At 42.3% G+C, this 26,602-nt stretch overlaps 1 protein-coding gene across 1 annotated transcript in view; it reads right to left on the reverse strand.

Moving 5' to 3' along the window:
* Positions 1-26,602, reverse strand: part of LOC103356706 (voltage-dependent T-type calcium channel subunit alpha-1I-like) — a gene marked incomplete at its 3' end in the record, with an annotated part of 216,005 nt that overhangs the window by 182,537 nt on the left and 6,866 nt on the right. The window lies entirely within an intron of this gene.

Raw genomic sequence — 26,602 nt, forward strand, 5'->3', positions numbered from 1 at the left:
AATTCCCAGTAAAATAGTAACTGGACTGCTACTGGAATAACCCTGATGGATGGAAAAAAAAAAGTAACCACGCTACTGAATCACATTGACAATATGTTGTTTTTTTTTAACTCACAAACTTTCTCCCATCAGTCTATGAGTAACTTTGTGTGCCTTCAAATTAACATACAGTGATTCACAGAAGAGCACATCCCATTCATGGAAGGTCAGAGGTCAGGGATCAGCTCCGGGTCAACGGCTATACAACTGGATGATAAGATTGATTCTGTGGTTACAAAACTGGGTCTGTGAAGTGAGGACGTCATCCTCTTACCGCGTCTCAAACTGTAACAGATCCACAAAAGACTGTTCACTTAAATAAATGATAAAGCGTTAGTCATGTGAAACTATTTTTTTATTTTATTTTTTTTTTAAAGAATTACTCAACTTTCCACCTCCTCAAAATCTCTGACTTCTCTTTCTGTCTGTGTCTCCCACTCGTTTTCTCTCCCAGATGGCCGGCGTACAGCTGCCATAGGATTCCTTGAGACAAGCTCTGCCCTGTTGCTGTGGCAACCAGTGCTGACAAAAATATTAGGATCCCTGCGTTGTGTGTGCAGACGCTTGTGTGTGTGTGTGTGTGTGTGCATTTATATTGTGGATATTTTGACTAATTAAATCCTCAGGCCATTATTTGACATCTTAATTGGTGATCAGTTTGTATGAAGTACGTTTAAGGTGGATCGTCAGACGCTGAAGAGAGGCCGGTCATAATTAGCCTCCATATGAAGCAGATCTACCATCTGTCTCACCGTCTTTGCCCTAATCCTTTCCCCCTCTCTTGAGCATGAACTTGGGCATGAGCGAACGCTGCAACACTGTTCTGTGGATCAGTCCGAGCCACTTTGTTCGATTCCCATTTTACAGATTCAAGGGCAAACACTGGATTTGATTTGGGCACAGACCGGACAACTAGCAGGCCGAAAGCGTCCTGGCTTACAATCGCTGACTTTGCCTTTAAGTGATCTGTGTTAAGAAGATGCCACTTAAATTTAAACTCATTTTAAAACCCCAAAACTTTTGCTCACACACATGCCCGCACAGCCACAAGACGAGGGGGGAATCCACGGTTTGGGTGACAATATCAGTGTACTGTGAGTTCATTTAGCAGTCATCACCTCCTGGAAATGGATGGAGCTCGATAAACCGCTGCAGCGTGGAGGACCGAATGTGTGGAAAGGGATAGATAAAGTTCCACTGGTTTACTACCAGCTGCGAACTGAGATGTCTTTTAGCCACGATGGCGAGATACGGGGGGAATGGAGGCAACAGGAAAATCCTCACTGTGCAATTACAGATAGAAACCTGCTTGTAAGACAGGAAGAGACACAAACAAGCACACAGAATCTCTCTTTACACCATCTGGTGGGATTTTCTGTGCTTTCCTTTTTTTTTTTTTTTTCTGCCTCTCTCACTCTCTCTCTCAGTGATGTAGTATGGTGGTAATATGATACGGACATTAAGTGTGTAGGTTTCCTCTTCTGCCCACGACCACTGTTACGTGCTATTTCCATCCTCCAGTGTTGCCAGGCTTGTGTAACTGAAAGCTAAAAAATAAAAAAAAATCCAGAAGAACAGACTGACCGCAAATTACGTAATGCAAATAATGATTGGGCTAAAAATACCGAGACCATTGTCTACCAGCGGTAGGAGAAATAACAACGCAGGATGCAGAAATATGTAGCTCCGTGGATTAATAGGCAAGATATCTTTCCAAGTAGCTGCACACAAGTACCAGAGAATATCAAAGCCACATTTACCACAACTATCCAGTAGTGGATATCAAGGACTGGTCTTAAATTGGTCCTGGAGCCAAATTGGTCACAACAATGCCGGATATGAAGTGAGCTAACCGGAACAAACTAAGAGAAAGCCCCCCTTGACTGACTGAATGAACAATTGTGTTTAATGGTGGAAAAGCTGGTAAACTACAAGAACTAAATGTCACGGTTCCTGGGTTTTGGTTTTTGTAATACAATGTTTTCTTCGCCCTTTTCTGCGTGTCTGCTGTTTGTAGGTCTTATGTCCTTTTTCAGTGACTTCCTGTTGTGTTTTAAAATAGTATTTCCATGTGTGTCGCTTGTGCTTCTACTTCTGATCTTTTTCCCCTCCCTTTTTGATTGGCCTGGATAGTTGCTCCTGTGCCTCGTCTCCAATCAGTGTTAAATAGTCTTGTCTCTCCCTTTGTTTGTTCTGTTGCCCTTCTGTTTTGCTGCCCTCATGTTCTCCCGTCATTTGTTCTTCTTGCACCCACCGATGGTTTGTGTTCTTTTGATTTCTGGGGATTGATTTGATTTGATTTTTGTTGGATTGCCTTCTCTTTTTTTGGATTCATTTTTACCTGGATAAACAGCCGCCTTGAGTTTATTTGTCCGTACACCCCAATAAGTTCCATATTAAAGTTTGTTTCTTTCTACAACCTGCCTGCTGTTTCTGGGTCTTTTCTAACAAGCCATGACACAAAATGCCACATATTTGCAGTGTTTTGACATTTCTGGATTCATCGCTTTGCTTCTCCATTTGCTCTGCAGCCAGTTCCACGCTTCTGGCTTGAGTTAGCGAGTAACTCCACTGCCCAGATTAACGTGCCTAATTGACTCAAGTCAAGCTGTTAATCAGAATTTATCAAAGTAAACAGTTACTAGAATACCTGCTGACAATATTCGGCAACTCTTTCTCACGATTGATCTGCGACTCCTTTTGAAGCATCTAAACTACTCACCGCACACTGACTCACTGCTAACACAGAAGACATGAGCCTCTGTCTGGAGATGCTTTTTCCTGCACCAGAGATGCCAAAAAAAGAAAAAAGGCAAAAAAAGAGGAAGTGTAAAGGTGTGAAAGGATAAGTTCAGAGAGCAGATGGCAGATAATTATAGTGCTTTCATGGGTAACTTGTTTAGCGCTGCAGACTTGAGTTCATTTACTCAGTGTAGTTCATTTAGCCGTACACGAGCTCCAACCCTGCATCAACTCTTACAACAATCAGAGAAATTGGCATTGCATATTGAGCTGCACCCTCGTGAGGATTAAGCGGTGTATAGATAATGGATGGATACTGAGCTGCAGTAACATTCAGAAGTCCACCGACAAGTAAAGTTTGCAGCAATGATCACCTCATTACAATACAATGTCCTGCAGAAAAAGTCCAAAAGAAATGCACCACCTACCTAAATATTGCTCCAGATCAAGCACCCCCCCTCCCCGCAGCGGCCTCCCCCAGTGGCTCGAGGAACATAACAAAAAGCCAGAGGCTTTGACTCAGCCTGCAAACTCCCCAGATCTCAATCCAATCAAACATCCACAGGATGCGCCAGAATAAGCCTCATCCACAGAGGCCCCATCCCACAACCCACCGGACCCAAAGGATCCACTGCCAACGTGCTGGTGCCAGACACCACACGACACCCTCAGAGGTCCTGTGTCCATAATCAAAAGGTTCAGAGGTGTTTTGACAGCGTGAGGGGGGCCTGGTGTAATGTGGCTAATCAGCATATGTGCCCTTCTGTAGCTGTAACTTTTTAAATTAAATGCGTGGGTTTAGTATGAATGGATGTAAAAATGAAAATATTTTCTGTCTTTCTATCGGCCACTTCTCCAGCGTGATGTGAATATCTCTATGACTTTCACTTCCATTTCCTATTATGCGGTCATGGGCATGTCCAAGGCCAGTTTCAAATCATTTCAGTCCAACATCATCAGAGACAACCGTAATTCAAGTTTAGGAGGAAATTATTTCAATCAGAAAACTTTAACAGTGTGGCTCTATGAAATAATTTCTTTGTGCACCTGAAATGTTGGCAACAATCTCTCATTGCACAGGAAAACAGCGTGTGCCCACGTATGATCTGTGGCCAGAAGGTTCAGAGACTGTGCCTCGGAAAAGCAACGGAGCAGCACAACCTCTAACCTCAACCCTTCCACAGCCAGAATGCTCCCTGAAAGTCCCGCTCTGTAAGTGCATCACATATCGCTCGCAGGTGACACCAGATTTCCTCTGCCATGTGTCAAATGGCGACCATTCAACTTGGATTTCATTTTGGCAAAGAGGAAGAGGAACCTGGAAAGAAGGGCAGGTGGAAAGCGACCATTCATTTCTAGTTTTTTTTAAAGCATGTGATAGAAGGATGACAACTAGGGCATGCCTCTGGATGGTACAGTACAACTTGCCATTGAACGTAGGAATCATTCATGATGCACGACCCCCGAGAATGTCGAAGAAATTAACGAGCATGTTCCTGGTTGTGCTGCTGACCTGAGCTTCCACTGAAGAACCAACCCTCAGCGCTGGTGATGATCCTTAACGTGAAAGTTGTTCAGTTTGACGAAGAGTGTCATGTTTGCCTTTTGCACTAGTTTTACATCCATGATGAGTGAGCATTCCAAATATAGTGGGAATGCTTGGAATGCACATTGCTGCACAAAAAGGCAACCCAGATGGGATGGTAGCCAAATATAAACGAGGTATGGTTTTTGTTTTTATGGGGGAAGTCACAGGACTTTCTGATTGCCCCTCATGTGGCAAAATAAGGAGATTTATTCATCGCTTTCTCACAGTGTTCACACCCTAAACTCACGCCTTTCGTCAAGCTCATCGTCTTTATCCTCGTCTCTCTCTCTCTGAATCACGCCGTCATCGTCTCATGGATGGAGCTCAATTAGCCCGAGGTTGTCGGAACGAGCGCTTGAAAGTGCTTTGTAATTTCGTATTGTTTGGCACCATTATAATTTGGGTGAGACATAACAAGGTGGCACATTAATATTCATTATCTTAACAAGAGGAACAAAGAGTGATATCTGTAGGGACAAGTATCACTTTCAGCAGGGATGAGAGGCTTCCTAGATTGAGACGCTAATTTCGCTTCGCGGTGTAACACAAACATGCACTTCTACACACACACACACACACAACACAATAACACATTAACACATGCCAGTCAACAGTTCCCAAGATAGTACCATGCAGATAGCAATCATTGGAGGCAAGTGTTAATGACAGACTAATGACTGTCATTTACCAAACTTGGGAGAATGGCTTCATTTGAGCCTGTCTCAGTTTTCTCACTTTTTTGTTTATTTGGAAGTTTACCAGCAATATATTACCTAAAAATATCTTGTTCATGAAATTGCCAAGCGTGTCCTCCAAATAAAGAGCTCTTCCTCATATTTATCAAACATGCATGTAGTCTAAAGACCTATTTGTCCTTATGTGCTCTTACTACTGCAGCGTTCCCTCTTTTCTCAGAGGAACTGTTTGAAAAATTCAAAGTGTGCTGCCTCCCTCTACAATCATATTCTTCTACATAGTTACTGTTAGTTAAATATGCTCGAAGGAAAATATAATGGTGCCTAAAGTCAGTATTTTTAATCTACATATTGCAGGCTCTCTCTAAAAGGACTTCCTCTTTGTTTCCTGCTGCACTATATTAACACTCCTCTATTATTCAAGGGTGAAATGCAAGTTTAAGCTCTATACGGTGACCTCAAAAAGTCCCATAATGAACCAAAAAACGAGTCTATATGACATTTACCCCATGCCCTTTGCTTACAATCTTACGAAGCAATGTTTCAATCGAGTATTGTAATGACGAGGCTGATTGAGGCATATTTTAATGAAATGGTATTGATTAAAATAAAGCTGACCAAATGGCAATCCTTTATTTCCACTACTAGCCTTTGATTGTTGCACTCCTGTATGACAGACTGTTGCATATACAAGTGGAAATTAAAAATGTGATGAACGACCGAGTTCGGACACAGACTTTGGCAAAATTTGATACTACCTAAGCTTTTACTAATCTGTTGTCTCTCCCAACCTGTCAATCCCAACGCAGCCCCACTGTGAAGCTTTATCATCTATTTCTGTCTAAATGGAACCATAATTGACTAAATAAACATCATTTTGTATTCAAGCAGTCTTAAAAGTAGCCATTGAGACCATGAATTGACCTGGCAAATGTGTCCTGAGTGGATGGATCAAGTAAAAAGTCAAGTCTTTTTCTCATCAACTTTGACTCAGTCAAACCACAAGAGTCGCCCTCTGCTGGTTGTTAGACAGTGCAAGTGGACTGGATGTTGTATTCATATATACTCAACAGGAACCACTGATCAGGAGAGGAGACTTAAAAAAAAAAACTCACCTACATTACAGTCTGGTGACACTTCACCTGGCAGTGAGAGTGCGAAATTAAACTATTTATAGGTTTCCAAAATGTCAGTTTACTGCTCATTATAAATTAGACTCCGAGTGTTGGGGAACGAGGTGATTAGTCTCTCTTGCTCTTTCATTTGCTGTTCAGGATTAGCTTTATCTGATAAGACCGCGTATCAGCAATAAGATGATAAAATGAGCATTGACTATGTGTTGTCTATTTGTCAAACTCTGCTCCTAATAGTTGAATTTGTGTCGTATATGCTGCAATCCAGCTGAGATGAAACAATATAAGAACTGAACTGAAACAAGTGCCCGTAAAGATAGCGTGACGTGCACTAAACAAGTCTTTAGTTTGTCAGGAAAAAGCTTGATTCTCAGTTTGATTCCCTGAAGACAGCCAGACTGGCTGTTCTAAATAAAACACACACACACTTTTGCAAATCTGAGAGAACTCATAACCAGCACAGGTCAGACCACCTGACTCCTATACATCACCATGGCGACACAGATGGCTGTGAGGTGCGGGAAAGCAAAAGCAACGACGAATGAAAGGACGGAGGAGGGAGGAAAAACAAAAGAGGTGATTTAGTGACGCTGATGCACACACAAAGGCAACCGCACACACAGCGGACCGCACGTACAGAACCCGCTGTGCTAATTACTGGGTCTGTGGTTCTTTGAAGGCTTCGGCTCACCTTGGCTGACCCCTCACCTCCTCACACACATGCCCAGGTGATGCACACCCTCTCACCGACTCTCTACAGGAGAGGTGTGTGTTATTTCAGCACCTGCGGGCTCAGTGGGCGATGCCATGCTGACAGTAATACATATTGGCAGCAACCAGCATGAAGGCAGAGCAGCAATACATGACCGGGGGGGGAGTAAATGCAAAGAGGATATAACACGCAGGGAGGAGCAAGGAATTAAATCTGTGGGGTCAACACCTCTGTGTGATGTGACTGCTTAAAGTTTTCTGTTGACTTGTTAAACACACAGTATAACATTTCAAGAAACGTGTACAACTAGGTTTCACGAGGCTGTCCTTGAAACTTGCTGCCTCTGCTCGCTGCTACATTGTGATTAATGTTGTTTGGAACTGTGTTGGTTTTGTACAAGCGGAAGGCCAAATAGGAACTGACCGGCACTACATTAAACCAAGCAGTTTAAATTAAAGGCTGCAACAGTCGGAACAAGGAGGAAGGTCCATGGTAGTAAAGATTCAGGTAGCTTAATGTGGGAAACAGAAGCTAGCACTCATGTCAACATGGCAGCTGTGGCTCAGGTGGTAGAGCGAGTTGGTCGATGATCGGAAGGTTGGCGGTTCGATTCTGCCCTGTAACCTGTGTCCTTAGGCAAGACACTTCACCCACCTTGCCTGGTGTGAATGTGTATGAATGGATTGTTTGAGGTGGTGGTCGGAGGGGCAGAATGGCAGCCACGCCTCTGTCAGCTACAATCATGGCTTAACACCATGCATGTGTGTGGCTGAATAACTGACAGTTTAAAGCATCTTTGAGTGCCTTGAAAAGCGTTACATAAATCTGATCAATTGTTATTGTTAACATAGTGAACCTTACAAAAGCAAAGCACAGAAGTTGGTTTTCTGGCCATTAGTGGCAAACTTCCAGCAACGTTCTGGGAATTCTTTACTCCTGCTGGCAAACATGCTCAGCTGTGGGTTGCCAGTAGTGCCAGACTTGTAGCACCTGGACAGTTGTAGTCAACCTTTGGCAGTGTTGCCTAAATATCTGCAGCAAAGTCATATTTGTTCATACAAATTAGATGTTGTCGGGAACTTCTGGCTGACTTTGTGCTGGAATGTTTGTTGTTTACAGCAAGTTTTATGTAGTGTTTTGTAGTGATTGACTAAGTGTTGGTCGTTGTCCAGTGTTAGCTCTAATTTGCATTTTTCAGTTTTTACCTTGCAGCACATTTGTGTGACATTGCCAAAAGTTAATCACAGCTGTTTGCCAGAAATCTAAGATTTAGCGTTCAGCATTAGAATATCTGCTCCTCTCATACGTACTCGACGCTGCCAGTGATGTCCAGAGTACAGCCACAACTGCTGTTCTTCATTCAAAGTCTATTTTCACACAGATGTCCATCATGACAGAGGAGGAGACACCCAATTAAAGAACCTCATGCTAAGGCGGTATGTTCCCTACAGGGCACTACATGATCTGACTCCTCAGTAAATCTGATTTCATTTATCCCCACACAACCCTTCCTTGCACTTTGAGATCCTCACACATGGGCCTCCTGTCGGTTCCAGACTCTCGGCTGAAGGGGGACGGAGCTTTTGAAACAGAAGCCCTGAGGCTGTGGAGTCGCTGCCCAAGGAAACGCAGCAGGCTGAGGCAGTCACTGCTTTTAAATCTCTTCTTAAAACGATCGCTGTCAACTTTTTTTTCCCAAAGCGCATCTATCCATCCTCAATCGATATCATCTATCTAACGTCACAGAGAACTGTTGATGTTGCTACAGAATTATTGATCATCTCCTCTTTACTATTACAGATGGCATTCAGCGTTCAAGGTGAGGCTTCACCACTGAGGACCTTAAATCTTTAAGAAGTTAAATCAACAACAGGATGGAAATCGACCAATGAAATTCTGATGCGGTCGATCAAATTTTAAGCCAAGACAAACAAATGAACGTGAACAGAACGTGGGCTGAGCTCTATCGCACCGTCAGACACAGAGCGGTCATTGGTGACATGAAGGGAGCCCAGATGAAGTTTTGTGGTAAAATGACTTGAGGTAAACACTGCATCTTTAACAACATCGTTAACATGCACGTCAGCATGCAGTGCTGCTCTCCAGTGGCGGAGATGTGGAGTGAAAACTGGTCTGTGTTAATGTAAAAAAAATATATATACAGTCGAGACTCAATAATCCGACCCTTAACAATCCGACAATCTTGCTATCCGACAGGTTTTTAGGAAAAACGAACAGAACCCATTAAAAACAACCTTAACATACCAACAGCCTTGGATTCTGACTCCGACATGACATTTTATGTCACCAATCAGGATAACGGCGTATTATCTGACTGAACAATCCCACAGATTGGCTACGTTCAGACTGCAGGACTTAATGCTCAATTCAGATTTTATTGTGAAATCTGATTTTTTTGTGAGGTCGTTCACATTTCCAATTAAATGCGACTTGTATGTGATCTGCTGTGTGAACTTCATGCGACCCAAAAGTGTCACACATGAGCAGAAGAGGACACGACGACGTCACACGCAGTGAGCGTGCTCAATGTTTACGGAAGTAAACATGGACGGTGGTGGCGGCAGCGCCAGTGGAAACAGAAGTGCGACCGCTAATTAAACTAGCATCAGCAGCCAAGTACTGCCTGTGCGTTCCGGCCACTTCCACCCCGTTGGAGCGCTCCCCTGAGGTGGAAGTGTCCCCTCCGACTGTGCCAAATATTTAGATTTTCATTATTAATTGGGCCTGAATATCCAGAGACCAGAAAGTGCTATTCAGACCAGCCCTACTAGTTATTATAACAACTATGAACAGTAACTATTAACAACAAATGACCCGTCAAGCATCAAGCCCTCCTTGTATCTCGACCTGAGCCTTGATAATCTCACAGCCTTGCTATCCAACATAAAAGAAGGTTTTACATTTAGTGTCCGATTATCGAGTCACAACTGTATATAAATATTTGATTGACAGTGTTCTAACATCCAGGCCTGTGAAATTTACTGCAGCTCCAACAGTAACAACTCTGACTGTTGTATCTCCTCTCCAGCATCTCTTGTGATCTCTTTGTCTGTATTCCCAACAAATCTAAAACCCTCTAGTGGGTTGCAGCGCATTCTACCAGTTTCAAACTTTCATCCGTATCACATCAATAATTCAGGCTTGTCAGCTTTATGGTTTTGAAACAGGGCCTTCAGTGTTTGGATCAAGAGGTGCATGGAAAATAAGATCTGTCAGATACAGTAGCTACAGCTGTTATTTCACAACTTGACCTAAACGTCCCTGTTCTTTATTTATTTATCACAGTTGTGGAGGGATTTTGCCAGCATCCAATTTTCATCTTACAAAATCCTGTATTAGCCACAGCAAAGAACATCGCTTTATGTTTGTTAATGGCTAATGAATAGCGATGTTACTAGAGTATGCTGTCATAAAACATCCATCCATTATCGATACACCGCTTAATCCTCACTAGGGTCATGGGGGGCTGGAGTCTATCCCAGCTGACTCAGGGTGAAGGCAGGTTCACCTGGACAGGTAACCAGTCTATCAACCAAGCACACCCACATTTGGACAATTTAGAATCACCAATTAACCTCAACATGTTTTTGGACTGTGTGGGAGGAAGCCGGAGAACCCGGAGAGAACCCACGCTGCACGAGGAGAACATGCAAACTCCACACAGAAAGATTCCAGTGCCCCCACCGGGACGCGAACAGGTAACCTTCTTGCTGCGAGGCGACAGTGTTAACCACCTGCGCCACCATGCAGCCCTGTCATAAAACAATCAAACTAAATTCTCATTACATCCTACACAAATTTAATGTAATGTCATTACTTTTCAATCTAGCCAGAGAGAATACGCCAGCACTCTGGGTTACCGTTTTCAAATGCATTTTAAATCTATATATTGTCTCTCTGGAGCCCACTCCCACAGAAGCTGCCCTCCGCTCACGCTGCCGAGACTCAAGTTCATTAAACTAAAAACTACTTCTGCCCTGTTCCACGGTCCTCAGACATTTTATTAAGCCATCTCATTTGTCCGTGTCATCGCCACTGCTGGCTCTAACTAAGTGAGACTTATGGACGGAACTGAACGGTTAACTACGAAAAAAAAGGTTGAGCGTTCAAATGAATGGAGGCTTCTGCCAAAGAACAAATTGTCTGTTCAGCTAAACAGGACGTGCCAAAGCGGTGATAATAGGTGGTGGGGAATGCGTTGTATGAAGGTTTCAGAAAACTGCATTGTGGAGAGAAATTGTTGCTTTTAATTTGTTTTTTTTTTACATTTTATTTTCAAAAGGGATTATTCTGTCCTGAAAACACACATCTGTCAGGGCTCACAGTGCATATTATTACATTTGGACAAAAGGATAATTTCATGATGCATTTATGTTTTTTATCGGACTGAACTAGAATCCATTAAGTCCCGACCTTCCCACAACAGATTACTGCACTTTTTAGCTACTTTATATATTTTCCTGTGTCGTTTTCAGATATGTTCACACAATTTATTTTTATAGTTTATATTCAAAGTTATTTCACAACTTAAAGATCATGTATTGATGAAGATGAAAAGGTAAAGTTGACCAGTTTTAGGGTAATATATAAGAAATCAGAGGCCTTGCACATGCAAAACCTGCAAGAGTTAATAAATCATTACATCCCAGAGTTCATAGGTTGCTTACTTTTCATTGATTAAACTCTATGACTGATTCTACTAAATTGTGTTTATGTTGGTTTTACACCATTTTACATAATTCCTTAGTATTACGGCAGAGCGACGTTTACAGAGTGTCTGCAATTAAACCAAATACCAGTGCAGTTTGATGGCTTTAAATGCCTAATAACGGGCATTTGTCTGACACTCGTGGACACAAACAAAAATACTGAGCAGGAGAGATACAAGCAGACCAAGAAACAGCTGTCTGATAAAAAGTAATGGTGAGCGTAGAATGCTGAACGTATAGATTCACATAGATTAGACAGATAGAGATCAACAACAACACCAGCAAACACAAATAAAATTGGAAAAAATTCAACAACCATCAATGCTGAAAAGACACAAATATTTATCTGTAGACACTCAAATTTCATCAAAGAATCTTCAAAGTAAAAACAGATTAAGTTGCAGTGCTGACAGATGAATAATCCCAAACCTGCAGTGCAAAAATGGCCAACTGACCAGCACACAGGTGGATGTATAATATACAGCCGTAACGCCATAATCTAAATGATAAAACCTTTTATGTCGGATAGCAAGGCTGTCGGATTGTCAAGACGGAGGTCCAGATACAAGGAGGGCTTGATGCTGGAAGGATCATTAGTTGTTAATATTTATTGTTCATAGTTGTTATAATGACTAGTGTATTGTTAGAACACTACACATCGCTGGATTTCACTCCTAATTGACTGACGAGCCTTTCGGTTGACATCAAAGGTGAATACGTTCAGACAGCAGGCTGAAGTGACACAAATCTGATTTTTTGGCCCCTATGCGACCTGTATCTGGTGTTTTCATGACAGTCTGAACAACACAGGGGGAGCACTCTGACAGGGTGGAAGTGGTCGGAACGCACAGGCAGTACTTGGCTGCTGATGCCAGTTTAGTTAGTGGTCACACTTCTGTTTCCACCATTGGTGGCGGCGGGGGAGTGGTGGATACGCTCCACCGTTACCATCTGTGTTTCCTTCCATAAACACTGAGCACGCTCACAGTGTGTGACGTCGTCGTTTCCTCTTCTGCGCATGCGGGACACTTTTGGGTCGTATGAAGTTCACACAGCAGATCACATACAAGTCGCATTTAACTGGAAATGTGAACGAACTCACAAAAAAATCAGATTTCCCAAAAAAATCTGAATTAAACATTAAGTCCTGCAGTGTGAACGTAGCCAATCTGTTGGACTGTTCAGTCAGATAATACGCCGTTATCCTTATCTGTGACATAAAATGTCATGTTGGAGTCAGAATCCAAGGCTGTCGGTGTGTTAAGACTGTTTTTAATGGTTCGTTTTTCCTAAAAACCTGTCAGATAGCAAGGTTTAGGATTGTTAAGGGTCAGACTATCGAGTCACGACTGTAAAAGCAAAGTCAAGACAGCTACAGAACACTTGATTTATTTATATGTCTTCTTTTACTTATCGTGTATCTTTATTTATTTACTGAAAACTGCAGTGACTGTCATCCGGCTGTGATATTTAGAAATTTCAAAAGAATTCAAAAGTGCACGAAAACTAATTTTTAAACCCCCTTATGCAGCACTTTTTAAAAGTTCCTTCACCCACAAATTACTCAAGTGCATAACAACGAGGCTCATTGGCATTTGCTACCCTTGTTTACCCCCTTCTCTTTGTTTTCTGTCATTTCTAAACCGTGTTCTTCGACATCGGGACCTTGTTCACTGCAACGTGTGGTAAATACCGTCGCTGTGCGTCGCAGCAGAAGTTTAGGATGCGTTTAATTTTACGTCTCAATGAGAATCTGTTGCTTATGGAAGAAATAAATGTATAATAGCGAGTCTTATCGTTTTCCACACAAACATAGCATATATACACACAGAGGCCTCACTGATCACCAGTTTGGAGCAGAAGTACCTGCTTTTGTTGACTACTGTCGGTTGCAGCACACACAAACACACACACACACACACACATCTCTGCTCAATATGCACAAACACAAAAAGATGCATCGACCTGCATGAGTGTGTCTGTCGGCATGCGCTTACTCATTCTTTTCCGTTTGCTTATGCGTGTGAGACGGCGAGAATAAGAGGTACGTAATCATATTCACACATACAATATTCTCCTCGCACATTTAACCACACACAGCGTCAGCGGGATTTCCTAGTGGGTGCCCGGTCCCCGTCTGCGTCACAGCGCTCCATCAACATGTGGCAGCAAACATTTCAAAAGGGAGGAGACGAGGAGGAGGAAGAGGAGGAGGAGGAGGGAAACAATGGGAACTGAACAAGCAGGAGCGAGACGTGATGTATAGATGAGTGAACACATTCTTTACAGCAGTGAGGTGGTGAAATAAGTGGCTTGAATGAGGATGATTGAGAGGTTGTGAACAGCTTCAGTTCGTAGTTTCTGTTCCGTTATGGTGAGACTGAAAACAAGGGCGAGAGCAAAAAAAAAAAAAAAAGGAAAGTAGTGGCCGTGGTGGCATTTAACAGGGAAAAGGTTAAAGGAGCAACAAAAGCTACAAATATATTCATAGGACACAAAAGTATTAAAGTCATATAACAAATACAGCCCTGACTCGATAATCCGACCCTTAACAATCCAAAACCTTGCTATCCGACAAACAAACGGAACCCATTAAAAATAGCCTTAACACACTGACAGCCTTGGATTCTGACTCCGACATGACATTTTATGTCACCAATCAGGATAACGGCGTTTATCTGACTGAACAATCACACAGATTGGCTACGTTCAGACTACAGGACTTCCGATTTTTTGTTGTAACATCTGATTTTTTTGTGAGTTTGTTCACATTTCCAATTAAATGCGACTTGTATGTGATCTGCTGTGTGAACTTCATACGACCCAAAAGTGTCCCGCATGCGCAGAAGAGGACACGACGACGTCACACGCAGTGAGCGTGCTCAGTGTTCACAGAAGTAAACATGGATGGTAATGGTGGAGCGTATCTGCCACTCCCCCACCACCGCCGGTGGTAGAAACAGAACTGTGACCACTAACTAAACCGGCATCAGCACCAAGTGCTGCCTTTGCGTTCCGGCCACTTCCACCCCATCGGAGTGCTCCCCGGGAGTGGAAGTGTCCCCTCTGACTGCGCCTAAGATTCAAATATTCATAATTAATTTGGCCTGAATATCCAGAACCCAACAAGTGCTGTTCAGACCAGCCCTACTGGTTATTATGACAACTATGAACAATAAATATTAACAACTAATGAGCCTTCCAGCATCAAGCCCTCCTTGTATCTCGACCTCCGTCTTGACAATCCGACAGCCTTGCTATCCGACATAAAAGAAGGTTTTACATTTTACATGTCAGATTATCGAGTCACGACTGTATAACTTTAAGTGTGCAAACAAAAAAGAGACTGACTGAATACATGAAGCTGGAGCGAGTGAAAGGACAGAGGAACAGGAGGAGACAGGAGAGGACAGGTCCTTTCCAGCAGTTTGACAGATACGTACAGTGACATTAGCATAGTGATTAACAGTCACATTAGCATAATAATTAATACCAGCATTAGCATAAGCACCCTGGCCGGGAAGGAGGAGAGCCAAAGAGACACATGGCGAAGCAGCAAGAGAATGAAGGAGTATAAAAAGCAGAAGAAGGAAAAAAAAAAGATGAGCGGCACAAGAAACAAGAGAAGGGAAAAAACTGTAATTATGGAGAGGAAACAAAAAGGGGTCAACAGAGAGAAATGTCCTGATTTTCTATCTCAGCTGCTGCCCGTTGCAACGTGTCTTCATAAATACGTTTATTCTTCATCCATGCGGCACGTTCGCTTACAAAGACAGGAGCATCCCGAAGAGGGAGACGAGCTGTCAGTTCCATTCCCTCTGGCAGCGCAGCCACAAGCCGTATCCTTTTCTATAGGTGGAGCCCCTGACATGCATGCACACTCGGTAATATGTTCAACGTACAGCCACAGAGTCCACAGTGTTATTCTCACCCTGCAGGTTAACCCTTAACCTCCTGACTGAGGTACCTGTAGACACTTGGACACAGTTTTCCTCGTGTTCTCGGACACCCTCTCCAAATGCTGCTCTTCCTAAGATAAGACAAAATTCAAAGGCACAGATAAGAAATGTCATTTTCGTCAAGATGTTGTTTGATTATCAGTATTTATGTTCTTTTATAGGGGCTGCAAGGTGGATTGGGGGTTAGCCTCAGAGCTAGAAGGTCGCTGGTTCGCATCCTGGTTAGGACGCCCGAGATCTTTCTGCGTGGAGTTTGCATGTTCTCCCTGTGCAGCGTGGGTTCTCTCCCGGTTGAGGTTAATTGGTGATCCTAAATTGTCCGTAGGTGTGAATGTGAGTGTCCCCTGCCTTTGCCCTGAATCAGCTGGGATAGACTCCAGTGAGGATTAAGCGGTGTGTAGATAATAGATGGATGTTCTTTTATACAACATGAAACTAAAATAGTGGTCATTCATATTATTGACCTATATCATCCACTATATAGTGTGAGTGTGGAGAAAAAGCACAAATGGGATCGCTTTTGATGCTAAAGAGGGAGAAAGAAACATCTGAGGAGGTCTGCTCTGTTTTTTTGAGCGTCAAAAAGTGTTTGACTGTAATAAATCTATTTCTGTAATATGGTGTTAGTTTTATAGGCAATAATGGCAAGTAGATCAAGACTGGTCAGATTTGGTGTTCAATTTATAAGAATGAAATGACACCAGAAACAAAAGATGATAAACAAGATTATTTTGTTTGCTTGTTAACGCAATAGACAAATTTACTCTAACTTTCCTAAAATTCTCTTCTTTTTCAGTGATTTATGTTCAGATGACTATCTTGCATTAGTAGTAATGCTAAGATGAAATTAGCTTGTATGTTGCAATGCTGTTTGTTTCTGCTGTGGTTTGCATCATTGCCTCGCAGCTAGAAGGTCGTTGGTTTGCGTCCCAGTGAGGACACCCGGGATCTTTCTGCATGGTGGTTGCATGTTCTCCCCGTGCAGCGTGGGTTCTCTCCGGGTTCTCCGGCTTCCTCCCACACAGTCCAAAAACATGTTGAGGTTAATTGGTGATTCTAAATTGTCCGTAGGTGTGAATGTGAGTGTGCTTGGTTGTTTGTCTCTAAGTGTAGCCCTGTGATAGACTGGTGACCTGTCCAGGGTGTCTCCTGCCTTCACCCTGAGTCAGCTGGGATAGACTCCAGCCCCCCACGACCCTAATGAGATAATGGATGGATGGATATTTGTTTCTTACAGTAGATTTTTCTTGGGGTGTGCAGGGACCCCAGTCGATAGTCCTTTTATGTTAAATATGTCGACAGGATGAAACATAATCTAGCACAACTTGTACAAGATTGTGAAAACTCTGAGTGGTCACAGTTAGAAACAACACTGGTATGACGCCTAACCTTTCTAGTAGGACAGTCACATTCCCAGTGTTAGGGGAGGCAACAGGTCTGAGCCAAAATGAATTTAGTTAACACCAAATGTAGTCTTTAAACAACACAAACAAAGGGGCAGTGTTTGTGTTTGTATAATGGATTACTTCACCAAAAGATTTGCCTGTTTAATGTGTCACACTGTCTGCAAACACATCTACAGTAGACACAGCAAAATATTAAATAAAATATTAAATTCTAAGAGGAAGAGCAACATTAGAGATACTCCATAAAACCACAGAAATAACAGCTATTAGAGAACTCATAAAACACCCATATAAAAAGCACAGACGTCCTCATTAGTGCATCTTTGTGGTACAGTTTGGAACAACAAACTGTACCACTGCTAAATTTCCATTTCCATCCCTTTGCTGGACTTAATCACTTCTATGCTCATGAAAAATAGCTGAAATGTTTTCCAGAAGGTCCAGTTATGTCATTCCTCCTAATGGAGATCCTATGTTCAGTATTTAGAGGAAGCAGATATCTCTGCATTTATTTAATATTAGACAGAGAGAACCCTCAAAACACAAAATGCAGTTTTTAAATCGTGATTTATCAGAGATTTATTGAAAACCTATATTACCTCTGTGTAAAAGTAATTGCCCCCCTAAACCTCATAGGCTCTTGGCAGCAACAACTGCAGTTAAATGTTTGCTATAGCTCGTGATCAGTCATTCACAGTGCAGGATGCAGGAATGTTGGCCCACTGGATAGATTTAATTCAGCCACATTAGATGGCTTTGGAGCATGAACTACCCTTGTAAGGTGTTACTACAGCATCTCAGTTGTATTAAAGTCTGAACTTTGACTCAGCCACTCCAAAGCCTTTATTCTGTTCTTTCTGAACCCTTCAGAGGTGGACCTGCTTGTGTGTTTTGGGTCATTGTCGTGCTCCATAACTTATTGGCACTTCAGCTTGAGGTCATGAACTGATGGGTGGATGTTCTCCAGGAGGATTTTCTGACAGAGAGCAGAATTCACGGCTCCATCAGTTATGACAAGTCGTCCAGGTCCTGTGGAAGCAAAGCAGCCCCAAACCATCAACCACCTCCACCATGATTCACTGCTGGTGTCACGTTCTCCTTGTGGAATGTAGCATTAGCACTACACCACATCTAATGGACCCATGTCTTCCAGAAAGTTCCACCTTTGACTCGTCAGTCCACAGGATGTTATCCCAGAGATCTTGGGGCTCATCTAGATATTTTATGATCTTTTTGGTCAGCAGTGGTTTGCGCCTCACAACTCTCCCATGGATCCCAGAGTCATCCTTATTGTTGCGTCATGGACACTGACCTTAACTGAGGCTAGTGAAGCCTGCAGTTCTTTGATGTTGGTCTGGGTTTTCTGTGACCTCTGGAATGAGATGTCAGTGCACTCTAGGAGAAATGCTGGTTGGCCGGTCACTCCTGGGAAGGTTCACTGTTCCATGTTTCTCCATTTGTGGTTAATGACTCTCACTGTGGTTCGCTGGCTTTGTATGAAATGGCCCTGTCCAGACTGACAAACGTCACTGACTTTGTTTCTCATCGTGGCATCATGTGCTGCTCTTTGAGATCCTTCAGCCTACCTCACAATGCCAGGCAGGTTCGATTTATTTGATGTTTAGATTCAACAAGCCTGGCACTGATCATATGTAGGGGTGTTTGGTGAAACTGCCGGTCATTTGGTGGATTGGTAGCTAAGGGGGCATTTACTTTTTCACATAGAGCAAGGTGGTGCTGGACAGGGTTTCTCCTTGAAAAACTGCATTCTGAGTTTGTTTGGGGGGTTATTACTTTGATGATCTGAAACATTTAAGTGTGACAAATATGCAAAAATAGAGGATGCCTGTGGGGAGGCAAGTACTTTTCACAGCACTATAATTCTGTATGTTGAAGGTCTTCCCATTAGTGAGGTACTTAAAACATTTTAATTAACTTCCTGTTTGCTGTTAGATTACTGTTAGACACTCAACTCTGTCCTTTACGTTTTTTTTATTTTTATTTTCTATAACTATAACTAAATAATCTCACCATTATTATCTTAATCAAGCCTCAGTCTGAGTGTAAGAAAAGAACTCAGACTTATAATATGGGCAGAAACTCAACAAGAAACCATTTTTTTGCAAACGTCTCAGTAATAATCACATCACCAGTAAACATGTCAACTCCTCTGACTGATGAAGTCTTCTTTTGGGTCGATCAATAACGATCGCAGTGTCTAGTTTTAGGCACCGGTGTTAGTTTCGCCTTGGGAATCCAAACAGCGTCAGGATGCGGCGCCGAAACACATCATTTTAAGTTTGAGCAAAAAAATAAAATAACTAATGTTGTATTATATAACCTATGACAATAACTGTTTCTGGCTTGAGGTTAGGAGTAATTGAAAATTTCAGAGCGGTAATGATAGACATTATTCACAGAATTTCAAATCTGAACAGCCTGAATCTGATCTATGGACCTCACAGTCGGGACTCTGGAGAGAGAGGGAGACCCGAGCAATGACAAGTAGAAAATATATCCTTTACATGTTCATAAACTCACATCTACTGGATTATTTTTGTAACTGTGAATAAAAGTTCTGCAGCAAATGGAGAACTTTACAAGCTGCAGTTATGGTTCTCCAAAGATACATATAAATAAAGTGTGTTGTGGTGAACCGGAGGAGCCAACACTTCCAAACAACATAGTGTCATCAGCATCAAGCAGCGACTGTCAAGTTCATTTGATATGTCAACAGAAAAACAACTAAAAGCGACATCCTCGAGAGCTTTCAACCAACCCTAGGCATGTTCACTTCAGCCCACAGAGGCATGTTCCGTCTCAACACCTCGATGTGAATTCAAAATTAAGGTCCTCCAAGATTTAACAAAACCAAAATCAAAGCAAAGCAGATGGAGGGCGGACAGATTCCTGCCAAGAGCAGCAGCAAAGCACATGTCATGAGTAGCACGCCAGAAGTAGGCAGGTCTCGTCAAGTCAAGTTGATTCACACAGACAGAAATGACATCTTTAGACGGCTTTGCAGGTCTATGTAAATTAAAAGAAGATGAAAGAAACCAAGAAAAAAAGTTGACGAGGTGTTAATTTACCAAAACACCAGTGTGTCCAATCAGGCGGTTGCTCACTGAGATTATCCATCCATCAGCTATTTGATCCTGCAGAAGGTCACGGGAGGCTGAAGAGTATCCCAGCTGACACCCTGGCCAGATTGCCAGCTTGTAGCAGGGCTAACCCAAAGAGACCAACAGACCATGCACATCTACAGCCAACTTAGATCACCAGCCAACCTCCCACTCATGTGTTTGGACTGTAGGAGGAAGCCGAAGCACCTGGAGAAACCCAACGCATGCACCAAACAGACAGACCTCAGCTGACCAGCAGGGTCAAATCCGGACCTGTTTTGCCGTGAGGTGACATTGCAAATCATCCATCCATCATCTATACACCGCTTAATCCTCACTAGGGTCATGGGGGGGCTGGAGTCCATCCCAGCTGACTCAGGGTGAAGGCAGGAGACACCTGGACAGGTCACCAGTCTATCACAGGGCTACACTTAGAGACAGACAACCAAGCACACTCACATTCACACCTACGGACAATTTAGAATCACCAATTAACCTCAACATGTTTTTGGACTTTGGGAGAAAGCCGGAGAACCTGGAGAAACCCAACGCACGGACTGAACATGCAAACTCCAAACAGAAAGACCTGATCCGACCAGCAGGTTCAAATCCAGAACTTTTTATTGTTCCGTGAAGTGACATTGCAAACCACCGTATATGAAAACCAGCATCCTCTAACGTTACACAGTTATGACTTGACCACACCATACATTTGTTATAAGGTTCTTGTTGGGGTTCGCAACCAGGTGACACACTCTACCAGCTAAACATTGTTCAGCAAGAACAACGTACAGTTACACATCATTAAAAGCAACACCTGCAGCCGCTGCCAGGAAATTAATTCAGCAATTACACTGATTTTGTCGAGCAGACATCTTGTACAAGGCGGTCCGGCTTAGCTGCATTAATGCAATCATCATCCAATCACGTCACCCAAAGGATACTTCGCAGCTATCCCCAAACCGTCAGATTGCATTAAATCTAGCAGGTTCTCATTTTCCTGATGCAGGGCATATGGAGAAATCCAACATGAGAGAATCTCCATTACACACCCCGATGCATACGACCAAACCCCCTCCACACAGACGCCCATTAATTAAAATGCAATCATCTTGATGTATGCATGCTACACTCGAAGCTTGTATAATTTTAGTGGCAACGTCTTGTCCAAACGGCTCATTACATTCCTCAGAGGTCAACTTGGTTTGGAGGTAAACCGCTGCTAATCACCAAACTATTCAGCAGCCGGAGATGCTGCCACATAAATAGATGTCAGCTGCACGCTTCTCACACGTATTACATGATAAGGAGGCCTAATGAGGAGGTGATCATTAAAAGCATCAGTTTAAGATGAGAAGAGAGGACGGAGAACCCAGACAGATGAGCGAACACATCAGTTGTGCTGTTTCTTTGGAGGAACTATTCATTAAATTTCAAAAATGCAAAAACATTCAGACAGATCTTGGGAAGGCTCTATTTACATTCTGACTCCGGCTGTGTGTCCACAAACCTGCAGCTCTCTGTGAATGCGAGTGTGGAAGAGTGTGTGCAACAATGCCGGTGGCACAGAAGGGCCACATGTGTTGGTCCAGAGGAGATTGAAAGTGAATTGGAAGCTATTAATCTGACCTTCCCTTCCTATCAGAGTTGGTTTGGAGCAGAATATATATTGACTCCAGTTGCTGTGTTTCTCCTCACACAGCTTCCCTCTCCTCTCTCTTTGTCCTTTGTCCTCAGCACAGGTTTAGCAACATTTCAAATCTCAGGTTTTTCTGAAATCATCTCCATTAGTCTCCTCTCCCATGCCGCTCCGATTATTCCTTCCCTACGTGAACGAACTCGACTGCGCCCGAGAGCTGGTTAACATGATATTCACAGCTCCGCGCTCGGCTCTATTCCCACTTTCAGCTCGGCATCAGTGGAATCACGCAGATGTGAATACGACGACAGAACTCCCCGATGGAAACAGCTTTGTTGTACGAACAGAAACCGCAGACCATGACGTGTTTGCCTTGACGTTTCCTTTCTTATGCAACTTTGCAGTTGATTCAGCATGGGAAATGTACAATTTAGCAAAAACAAATAGCAATTTCACAGAGACGGTGAGACTGCTGGCGGCGCCTCAGTTTGAATATGTTATACTGTTTGAAACCTGGAAATCCACCAAAGTACTTCTCCTTTTACCTTGGTTCTTTGATTCAGTAAACTTGACTTTTATGTTTGTAAGCGCACCAACCACCACTAACAACGCCACTGAAGGCCTGTGGGTACTAACATGTTTTAGATTCAGTGAGAGAAGGCTTTTGTTCTGACAAAGTTAATGGCCGGAGGAAATAATTTGCCCTTTTTTCCTTTAACCAACAGGTTAATTAGTGGCGCTTCTATTCAGATCCAACCATCCAATGAGCAGAGTATGACTGGAAAGAAAACTATTTAACAGAAATGTGATAAAATACAGAATCAAATCTGTCGAGTGAGAGATTCAGGATTCATTTGAACATTGCTTTTAAAATATTTATTCTCCTTTAGAACTTCTTTTTTTTATTATCCCTGCTGAGTCAGGCGAGATTTACTAAATCTCTTTGCATGTGGGACCTTTTCTCATCAATGATAAATTAAATAATTGTAGTGAATTTATAAACTCCTGGATTGCTTTATTATCTCACATGTGCTTTGGCAAAAAAATTTAGTCATGTTCAAAACTTTCTGCACATTTAGAACACATCGTATTTTATATATATATTTTTATTTTTCTCATGTATCCACAGTGTTCTCACCTCAGACAGTGAAATATATTTATTCTACCGTTTGGTCATTACCACATACTTTCTACTGGCTCCTTTTGTAAATATATTTATATATTCTTATTTGTCTTTTTTATACTTTTGTATTTTGCACCGCTGGAGTTGTCTTTTAATTTCATTGTACTTTGAGTGTGATGACAATAAACTCATTCTGTTCTATTCTATTCTATTCTATTCTATTCTATTCTATTCCATTCTATTCTATTCTTTATCACACATATCTGTGTTTGGGATCATTTTTGAGACTCATATCAGCTTTGTTATTGAGAAAAAAAAAAGGATACTGCAGATTTTGGCTCTAACCAATCAAAATATTGATCAAACCTAACTTTTTAAAATGTTTCTACGCCGGACTGGTTGATGACAATGATACAGATCTTTTTCAAAATAAAACACCTCTGTTGCTTTCATGGTTGTATTAACGTGGGCAAGTATCTGTGATTATGATATTAGTAAAGTCTCTGTAAATTATACAAATGTGTGGGGGTTTTTTTGTTTGTTTTTTAATTATTATTCCATAAACTAAACTCTTGCAAACACATTATTTTTTGAGGTTTCTTTGGAGCAGATGAGCGGGTTAACGATGCTGCATCCCCGACTAGCCGCTCCCAAAATCCAAGGCCATCAATCTGGAAATGGATCCATTTCGGGCCACTCAGGGACAATTTAATGTCGTCTTGGAGACAACAAGTGAGGAAGAGCCTCCTCAGAACTCTTCAGAGAAGAGGACTTGCCAATCTTGTCATGACCTGCAACTCACCTCCAGATCTTTTCCTCTTAACATGTCAAATTTTAGATGTAAGAACAGTTAAACCCAAGATTAAGAAAAGCTGCCATCGGCGGAGTGATGACCCGGAATCTAAAATAAGAGTCATGGTGTTACTCTTCTACTCTCAGACACGAATCTTTAAGCATATGTGCTTGAAAAATTTTATTTTTCTTATTATTAAAACATGCACATGTGTATTATTAGTTATAGTTTGCTATCATGGATATAAATATGGTTACGTTATTTATTAATATTTCAGGAACCCTCATGGAAAGATCTACCAGTTTAATCTCACCTTAAATCACCTTGGCCTCAGCATCCAACATCGTTATCCATTCTGGTGATTCAGCAACCACATATTTATATTCAAGAAATAACCTTAGAATGAGTTCTCGAGATATTTGGCCTCTGATCTTTCATGGACTAAGAAGAGTGAACAATAACAGCATCCCCGGAGATGAGCACATCTGTGATTGGCTAGATGCTGATCTGGATTTCCCTTCAAATCTTTCTCTTTTCCTTCCTGCCGTTTCTTTGTCACCAGCAGATCGTCACTTCCTGCACTCCTGCAACACTTTCCCCTTCACCTGACCCCAACTTCAGTCATTTGATCATGTTCTTTCTGCTAGCAGGGCGAATTTAGCAATTAAAGCTCTTAATTTAAAGGCCAGTCTTAATCTATCAGTGCTCTTAACAGCTGCTTCCAGGGACGGTCACAGCCATCATTCACTTCCTGTTTACATTTTTAATACCAAACCCTGTATTCATTAACTCTCACGTTGTCTGTGTAGGTCGTCAGTGTGCTGTTGTGTCAGTAGCACTAATTAAAACATGTTTTTTTGTGATTATTATCGAGGGAGCTTGAGGTCAGTGTAACCACAGTGCATGACTCGTAATCCTAAAGCTGATCAATATAATTAGAAAGGATAAATCTAATTAATATCCAATCTAAAATAATATTATTTCCCAGATAGGACCTGGGTGATGCTATTAAATGGGAGCAGCTTCAACCCTGAAGTGTACTTACGCAATATTTGTGAGGAAAAATTAAATAACATGGTGAAAGACGGCGCTGCAGGCCTGACTGTTGATACTCGGCGGGATCAGCAAAACCAGCAGCTCTTCACACAATAACGAGTCATTGGAGTTCAGCGCGTACAACCAGCGGATAAAAATATCCCAATGATTGTTTTGCAGAACCGCAACAACAGTGTTTTAGCAGAGCACTGAATAATATTATTCCAGTGTTATTCTTTGATAATTAGCGTTTTGTACCCAGCCAGACATGATGCTCGGTTCGGTTATTCATAGCTCCGCTGCTGCTGCTGCTGCGGCTACATGGTGCTGAAGCTGCCTAATTGTATGAGCAGTTGTTCACTTGGCAAAGAGAACTTCCATACTTGTGTGTAAATGCAATTAAAGGTCTTAAAGTGCAAAAAAATATATTTTAGGTGTTGACAAGATGTGTTCAAGTATATTTAATGAAAGGAAAGTTAGAAAAGTGGACTTTTGATGTTAATGTTGCTGGGTGTTAAGTGTAGGTATCAACATATGCTCTTATATACTGATGCTACATTAAAGTATAATCACATTATACTCCAAGTATCCATCCATCCATCCATTATCTATACACCGCTCAATCCTCACTAGGGTCACAGGGGCTGGAGTCTATCCCAGATGACGTAAGGTGAAGGTCACCAGTCTATCACAGGGCTACACTTAGAGACAGACAACCAAGCACACTCACATTCACACCTACGGACAATTTAGAATCACTAATTATCTCCACATGTTTTTGGACCTTGGGGGAAGAAACCGGAGAACCCGGAGAGAACCCACGCTGCACGGGGAGAACATGGAGACTCCACGTAGAAAGATCCCGGGTGTCCTCACTGGGACGCGAACCGTCGACCTTTTGTCTGCGAGGCGACGATGCTAACCACCGAGTCACCTTTGAGCCCAAATATAGATTGAAATTGTATTTTTTTTTAGAAACACACACCTAAAATAAATAAACATTTTTACAATAAACTCCATTTTCAGAGATGTTCCTGAACTTTTGTCTCACTGTAAACGATCCTTGAATCAGAAATATTTACCGTCTGTGCTTCAGTTCTATTTTTTTTTTATCAAAAACAATCCCTAACCAGTGTTTCCTTTCTAACAAGGACACACAGACACTTTGGATGTGCGTTACTGTAGATTGCAGACGGAGAAAAAGACCCCGACACTTATCCCAAAACGAGCAGATGAGTAACGCATACGCCTGCTAGCCACAGCAAGCAACAAAGAAGTGATGTGCAAATGAAAGGCGAGAGGTAAACGGAAACATTTTGTCCAACAGCAATTTGGAATTAGCGCGGAGCAACAAAAGTTTTATCTGTCTATAACTGCGGATCGCCGGAGGCGTTGCTTTTTAATGTTGACTGCCAACTATCCCACTCTGCCGCACTGACAGCCTCGCTCTGCCTCTGCAAAATGATTTAACACAATGAAAACTACAAATGATTTACTGTCTAGAAGGGAAAAGGGTGACGAAGAGTGTTTGAGACGGAGAGGGAAGCGGAGGGAGGAGGAGCTGAGCCAGCAGCTACCGTATCGCACAGCTCCTTAAGCACTGATAACACTTTCTATTAGCTCTTCAACCCTGTCTTTTATGTGTGCGTCCATTTCACCTTCCCTACGATAAAAAACGCTTTCTTTCAAGTTACACTCCTTGATTTTGGTGGAGTGCTCTTAAATTTTCCTCACAGGTCGCTGCAGGTCACTCAGCTGCAGAGTTAAATTTTCAATTCACACCCGTCTCACTGCAGCTGCACAGATTGTTCCCAGCCTGCTCGCTCTGACAGCCGCTGGTGAGTACAGAGAAATGACCAGCTCTGAAACAAGAACATAACAAGCGG

The sequence above is a fragment of the Stegastes partitus genome, unplaced genomic scaffold (assembly GCF_000690725.1).
Source record: "Stegastes partitus isolate 25-593 unplaced genomic scaffold, Stegastes_partitus-1.0.2 Scaffold215, whole genome shotgun sequence".
NCBI classification, from domain to species: Eukaryota; Metazoa; Chordata; class Actinopteri; family Pomacentridae; genus Stegastes; species Stegastes partitus.